The following is a 6,253-nucleotide window of genomic DNA, read 5'->3' as shown; positions in this document are numbered from 1 at the left end:
CATCGGTTCGCCTTTACGCGAGGAGGTTTGCATCTGCAGTACATCCCGAAAAGGCCGAATGCGAGTAACTCCGATACTTCGTCATCGAATCGATAATTTGTACAATCAGAGAATTCACGTCACATAAAGGAGTCAGTTTAAGTGCCTCGCACATTAAGATAAATTCTTTATTCCAAATTAAGTTAACTTTGATTTTAATTTAGAATAGAACTACTATTATCGCATTCTCTCCAGGATGTCCTGTGATAGTTGCACAATTAAATCTAACGGCTTGTACAATGTTGATTAACACAGGTACATTCAATGTGAGTACAGATACATACGGCGACCTGATTGATTGGTGAAACTTATTATCGTTATTAACTGACTTAGATTCTATATTATATACAATGCGATTTATATCTGGATAAATTCGTCGACGATTTTAGCTTGATTTCAGATTTCAGCAGGGATAAAATGAATGCAATGGTACTGATAACGATTATCCATATTACTGATAACAACATATGTCGATTCTCTATAGCAACATTATTGATCCGGTTCTTTTATGCCTGACAAGCAGTATCAGCGTTGCTATTATTAAACGAAATCTCTTTTAGTAAATTTCAAGCTACAACTGACATTAATAACTAATATTATAAAATACAGTACATCCTTGATGCTGTCTGACACTCTACGACACATAAACACGTAAAGTACACAGTGTTTACAAATTTTTCAGTTATATTTAAAATGCGTTATTGCTATATGCTTGGTAATGTTTTTAAATTTAAATAGATTTATTATATACATAAATTTAATTAAAAACTTTTAAACACATTAACTAATTATAAATTAATAGTTGAAATAACTAGAATAATGTATTATTTTACCTTAAGGAATGACGAAAATTACTAAAATAATAAATAATAAATAAAACTAATAAATCAATAAATTAATAATAAATATCTGCACCTCGTAAAACTCTCACGACAGTGTCGTGCATTCTTCATCACATCTCTTTTTTAAAGTATATATTGTGTCATTTACAAATTCTAATATTAAATCTCTCTTGTATTACATAAATCTTTACGTAATATAAAACTAGCTTATACACACATTATCTTGCAAACTAGTGCAGAGAAAATTTAAACGATCGCGCAACGTCACACGTCTTGTCTGCTTGTAAATGCGAATGTCTCTCTTACATTAAAGTAAATTTAATATTGCGAAAATATACATACAAGAGGAATCATCTGTCATATGACACATTGCTGCTAAGATACTTATGGAAGGCGTATTAAATGGACATACTTTATAATCGAACCGAATAAGAAACTATCGCCGTACATGATCAAGCTACTCTATAAGACGATTGCAGATTACTCCATAATGAGTAAAGTACATGCGCCGTATCAATTATTATACCTACAATTATGTTTTTCATGTTGAACACTAATGTAGCTTTCCTCACGCTTGGCTGCACAGCAGCCACAGCAGACTGATACTTGTCTCCGCGAGGTATCAGGAAGATTAAATTCGAGCGTATGTCAACAACGACAAGTTGCATGTTCTACAGACATTTTTATGTTCACGCACGGATCATAATTAACGGCCAACCATTGTAATTAGAAAATTGCGTTTTACATTATTTGATGTTCTCAGTTGGCCCACACATACATGCGTATGCATAAGAGCCACGACGCGGAATCGAATTGACAATCGGAAGAAACTTAATCCTATTTTTGCTTTGTTTGCGTCAATCGCATGCTCGCACGACGGAACGGAAAATCCGGAAGTCATCGAACGGTTAAGGTCTTGTGAAGCGATACCGGTACGGAGTCCAGGCGAACAGTTCTAAGGGAAAAGAACAACATATCCATTGTGTATCCAGTCACACTTGCCAGCATCTTCTAGTATTTTTATAGCATGCAAACAGTACCAGCGCAGGCCGTTTACTATTTCCCCGTCTCACGCCATTCGGGATGCAAAATTAGTACGCACTCTGAAAACGCCCAGCTCGCTTGCGTAAAAAGCATTCCTCCTTGCCATACCATACTCTTCACTAGCGTTTCTACGCGCGAACGTAAATTAATAAGTTTCAGCCGATACACAAGCTGCGACTTCATCCTTCCATTTTGCTCGCAAACTTCTGTTGCCATCTCTTTTTATGAGGGGAAAGTGAAGAGACCAAGAGTAATGAATCCGTAAAATGACATTTCCGTTTCGGGTTTATTCTCATAACGTTGCTCGAATTTAATTATTAATAATAATAAATAATAATATAAATTGTATTTAATTATAGTTATTATATATAATAGATTCTATCCGTTTATTTCTATTAGAATTTCAAAAAGAAACAACGCGTTAGATAAACAATGGAAGAGATCTCGGTCTTTTTGGTTTCACTTTCGCTCTTCAATTGAAAAAGGAAAACCGAAAACGAGCCAAGTGTCAAAAGTAATATCCTGAGCCGATGACACTCAAAACGATTGTTGACACTTAACTGGTAATTAGCTTTTTTTGACTCCCCAATTGACCTCAGGCAGTCTATTCCGATGCAAGCTGCCGTTTCCAGTTGCGCTTATTGCTCAATGGTGAAACATGCCCGATTGCTACGGATCTGCCGATTAATTTGTGAAAAAATTCAAGTGAACAAGTCTAAATGTAATCTGATGAATTTGTAAGAATGATAATCGAGCAGTCTTGCGAGGAAGATGCATATCACGCGTGACACTCCATCGTGGTGTAATTATAGGTATCACTGGCAAGCTCTCGATCGTGAATCTGTGCCGTAATATTTACATTGAGGGATAGAATTAAATGATTGAATGATTTTGTCTCGATTTCGACAGCAATCGGCTTCCATACAGGATGCGAAATGATATTTCCGACCAGCCGTCGGGCAATGTAAAACATTGTTCCGCCAAATCTGCCAGAACTAAAAGCTAAAGACAGTCAGTCGCAAATACCGGCTCGACACTCAAATTGATCGGACAATTGGTTGGTGTGGTCAACTCGTTCTCGATCTGCCTGTAGGTGGTATGGGAAGGTGTCTGCAATCTGGTCTGGTCGGTGGTAAAGCAAATGAGACGATGAGCACTATGAGCGGACTACTGTTTTTCTTTTTTGGTTTTTTGCAAAGGAGACTGGCAGTAGTGTGGCGGCAGTCACTACGTGAATCGCTCTACGATTTACCGTGGTTGGTGAAGCACGGGCAAAGCGCATTCAGAATACGATTGCAGAATCCACGCGCCCGGTTGTTCCAGCCAGCCGATGGTATCACCACCCTTCAATCTACTGCCTGCACACACACACACACGTACACATATATAACTAGCACTTATATAAATGTCAATTTTTCAAAGAGATCATTATAATTGTCGTCCTACTTTGTAAAGTAGCTCTACAGGGCGTTTTGCCTAACTTGATTATTTGAAATAGCCTCGTTGTTTGTCGAAAACGTCGGGAAATACATAAGGAAAATTGTTTTTCTCGAAAAAGTATGTATCACGATCAATATAATCTTGTTTTGTCAAGGACATTAGAATTCAACTTCCACATTTAATTATGTTTTCATTTTTATACATCTCTGGTTTAGCGATCTTTCTTATATAGCGACGATCTTAATCTTTTGATCTTTACCTTAAAAATATTTTTCGTCGACAAGAACGAAGGCATTACAAATATAAGCATATTTCTACTCGTGAATACAAATATGCATCTATTTCCATCCAATTATATTTAATTATACTCGATTATTATTACCTACTTGTTCATCAAAATCTATATATTTTTTTCAATTATATCTTTGCGTCGATCTAGCGATCTAGTTGTCTAAATACTTATCGGACTATCTTCTTTCAGTTATTCTTTTCACACCTCTCATAAAGTTTATAACTTTACTTATATCTGTCTTCTGTCTCCTCAGTATAGCCGACGCGAGTCAATCAGGAATATTTTTAGAATTTTTAGAATCGGGAATATCGTATTAGAATATTTAAGCCACGTAAAAATAAAACTCTGAAGTAAAGTTTTACTTACCTTCACCTGTAGCAGCTCCCTGAAACACAGGTTACGGTTTTAAAATACATGTCTCATTAATAAAAAAAAAAACGCGTTGTCTTTCTAGCTTATATATGAGAAACTCTTGCCGTGAAACTTTCTCGTTTGAGTAAAGTTCCTCAAGTTTGTTACCTCCGACTGAACTTTTCTCTTCGAAGCTTCCGTGGTGGCGGTCTCTATCACCTCGCTGATAAATTTCGTAGTTTCCCGCATGAGCTCCTCATCTTCCTTGAAGGCCTCCTTCCTTTGCTCCAACGTTCCTGACATCAAATTCTTCTCGTGCTCATCCATCTTGGTAGTAGAATGGAATGATATAGACATCTGATCGGTCATAGTATCATCAACGACGACGGTTTTCGTATCCCAGCCCTACAAGTAAAATTATCTTTGATCAAACTTTGATAATCTTGCGCGAATTATTTAGGGATGGTTTTTATACGTAACACCGCAGATTCTTCGTTACCTTGTCGAAAAGTCACACATAACGCAATATAGCTCAAGGATACTAAATAATTCAATAATAGTCCGACGTGCAACTTAGTGCGACGCGATGACGAGGACGCATCAAGTAATTTTAGACTGAATTATCGCTTTCTCTCTCTTTCCCTCTGTGATCACCGGCTTGATATTAATTCACTAAGATCCCGCGATCGACCCTTTACGCTCGGCGAGCCCTGCGCGCACGTATTATCGGTCAATGATCGATGCAAAAGCGGGGATGAAGCCACCACTGTAATTTCGGCGTTTCCTGATTTCGATGCTATAAATACACGAAAATGAACGTTCCTGCTGCTGATCGTGTTTCTTTAAGACGACGTAAATGCTTGTGCAATTCTTCTCTTTTACTTTACGTTCGACATACGTTCTACGTTAATTGAAAGCACGTATCAAGATCCCTTCATCATTCAATGTCGTTCAAACGACATGCAAACGGTTTTGCACATTTATCTAACTGAATGCAAACTGGTTTTGCACGAGAGCGCGCGTCAATGGGAAACCCACCCAAGATCAGCAGCGGTCTCAGTCCCGCGACATCAGTTCAATCGGCGTTCGATGTGTCGCGACCGAGCTAGTTACGGAACCAGCGATGTGGCACATATGACAGACGAGACACCACAACCAAGTGATGACGGGTATGCCACAGGTGGTGCGTATTGCTTCGCCGCACACTGACACATAGACACTGAACACACACGTACACTGCATACGTGTATGTGCGTGTGAGGTACTCCCAGGGATGCGGATGACGTGGACGTGTCTGATGCCAAGGACGGCGTTACGGCGAATCGAGACCGAACTACGTTGATCGCTGATAAAGGCCCGGACCAAGAGAAAGAGAGAGAGAGAGAGAGAAAGAGAGAAAGAAAGAGCAAGAGACAGAGAGACGCAATCAGCTATCGCGAACCGAGCCGGTCGCTCTGACGAGTCCTGACGGATCCGGACTCGTCGGCACTTCATGGACATGGACCTGGAACGGAGAGCAGAGAGAGTATCCGGTTGATGATCACGGCGCCGAAGAACGGGGCGGAGAGAAAACGGGGCGAGACGAGGTACCCCGCATTGTCTTTTGCAGCGCGTCTTCAGCGTGACGGACCGCGCTCCACCAGGTAATGATCGATGCCGAGCGCCGCTACCAGGCGAAGCTGACTCTCTTACCCGACTGGATATCACCCCAGCCAGACCCCGGAACGGAGCATGCGTCGGGACATGCAGCTACTAGGTTTCCATGCTTCGTCTCCATACACCTCTCTTATCTGCGCGAACGTGTACATACGCAAATGAATATGTATGCATGTATATGCACGCGTATACGTATACGTACGGATATTTGTCGCCGTTGCTTTGCGGTTTCAGGCATTCGCTGTCTCTGTCGATCGACTGGAGCGAGGAATTTGATTGTACAGTACGGCTCGCCACAGGTGTTGATTATCATACGGCCGGATCCTGCCGTAGATAAATGCAGAGCGATTATAATGGAAATATATGTTTCGCGACGTTGCGTGAATTCGCTGAGGAATTCGCGGAAAGATGGAATTTCGAGATTTCCGCAGATTTGTTTTTTACAGTGTGGAAACATCGAATAAAACTATGTACTGCATGAATACGCTACATAGGTGAAGCACTTGAAGAGATTCATTTGGTTCCATTATCGTCTCGCGTAACACGCTACTCGTATCATACAGCATTTCTCTGTCATTGTAATTAAAAG

General features: G+C 40.0%; 1 pseudogene; it reads right to left on the bottom strand.

Moving 5' to 3' along the window:
• Positions 1 to 157: 157 nt before the first annotated feature.
• Positions 158 to 5,980, bottom strand: LOC113561414 (annotated as a pseudogene).
• Positions 5,981 to 6,253: the final 273 nt, after the last annotated feature.

The sequence above is a fragment of the Ooceraea biroi genome, chromosome 1 (assembly GCF_003672135.1).
Source record: "Ooceraea biroi isolate clonal line C1 chromosome 1, Obir_v5.4, whole genome shotgun sequence".
Lineage (NCBI taxonomy): Eukaryota > Metazoa > Arthropoda > Insecta > Hymenoptera > Formicidae > Ooceraea > Ooceraea biroi.
The sequence above is the reverse complement of the archived record's forward strand: the minus strand, read 5'-3'. Positions and strand labels throughout refer to the sequence as shown.